The sequence below is a fragment of the Canis lupus genome, chromosome 9, assembly GCF_048164855.1.
Source record: "Canis lupus baileyi chromosome 9, mCanLup2.hap1, whole genome shotgun sequence".
Lineage (NCBI taxonomy): Eukaryota > Metazoa > Chordata > Mammalia > Carnivora > Canidae > Canis > Canis lupus.
This window is the reverse complement of record NC_132846.1, coordinates 57,598,979-57,600,582: the sequence shown is the minus strand read 5'-3', so window position 1 is coordinate 57,600,582 and position 1,604 is coordinate 57,598,979.

Below are 1,604 nucleotides of genomic sequence, written 5' to 3'. Positions count from 1 at the left end.
AAAATCCTAAAATATTGGTATTATCCATATTAACAATCAAGGAAACTAAGGCAGAATTGATTTAAATAATCTGCCCAATTTATCCACATAATAAGGAGAAATGGGTTCTCAATTTACATCAATGTCACTTGAACCCAATTGTGTCTGCTACAAGCTGTTCTGAAAGTAATGAATGCTAGAGGTTGCTTGCCTGGGTAATTCAGTCAATACAAGAGAGCTGGGGCTTAGCAAGTACAGCAGAGAAGACTATGCCCCCCCTCGAAACAGTACCAGTGACTGACTGATGGTATACAGACTGGTGTTTTAATCAACAAGACCTAGGGAGCTGCTGAATGGCAAAACTGAGGGGCTTGGTTCACAGGATTTCTGAGCCGCTACAGAAAGGCTTTTAAAGATCTTGCATTAACTCAGAATCACAGTTCTGAGTTAATGCAAAAAATGCTGGAACAGACTCTATCTTGAAAGGAAAACGCAGTGCATGTACGTTTGGGCGCTTGGTGCATGAAGATAGATGTCGTGGTTGGCCACAGTCTTGGAAGGAAATATGTGAAAAGCAGGAATTTGGACAGGAAGCTTCAGCAGAAGTTTAAAAATACGCAGATGACTTAGGACAGAGCAGTTAAATAAATATGTGAAGAAACCTGGCATAAGATGAGGGGAAAGATCATGCCCCACCTAAACTCACTCAGATTTTAAAATTAAGGAGACAAAAGCCTACATACAGTACAGAGACATTAAAAACTAAATATAACAGCATGCTGATTTCTGCCAGCTGGCTTGCAGGGCATTAACCCTGGGATCACCATAAAGTTCTAGATTGAAAGGTGTGGCAGGAAACTCGCACAGTAGGGATGTCTGGGAGGTGCAGTTGGTGAAGCAGCTGACTCTTGATTTTGGCTCAGGTCGTGACTGCAGGGTCATGAGATCAACCTTCTGTGTTCAGCATGGAGTTTCCTTGGGATTCTCTCTTCCTCTCTCCCTTTGCCATTTCGACTCTCTCTCTCTCTAAAAAGAAATAATTTTTAAAAGAAGCCTCTGCCCCTCCCAACTCATTCTCTCTCTCTCTCAAAAAGAAAATAAATCTTAAAAAAAAAAAAAAAAAACAGAAACTCACACAGCATTAGATCCCAGAGGACACAGACTAGAGGCAATAGATAACTCCCAGTACATGAAGTATTCCCAAAGTGAAGTATTCCCAAAGTGTTTCTATTTATTTTTAATGACTCAGAGCATGGTGCCCAGGATAACGTGTGTGTGTGTGTGTGTGTGTGTGTGTGTGTGTGTGTGTTTATGAGGAAGCAAGGAGGTAAATCTGAAATTCATGGATTCTTACCACTTACAACCGAGTCAAGCAAGAGAAGTCAGGACAAACAGAAATAAGAGCTGAAATGGTGACTCATATGGATCCTCTCTATTGTCATTATGAAATTACTATAATAAAAATATGTCATGCACATGTGCATTTTATATATATTTTATATACAAATGCAAGTGTGTGTACTTATACATATGTACATGCACATGCATATTTATGTTTTATCAAATGAAATGAAAATGCAGGGGAAGGTTGATGGGGAATTATGGTAATACTGAGTCAACAAAGA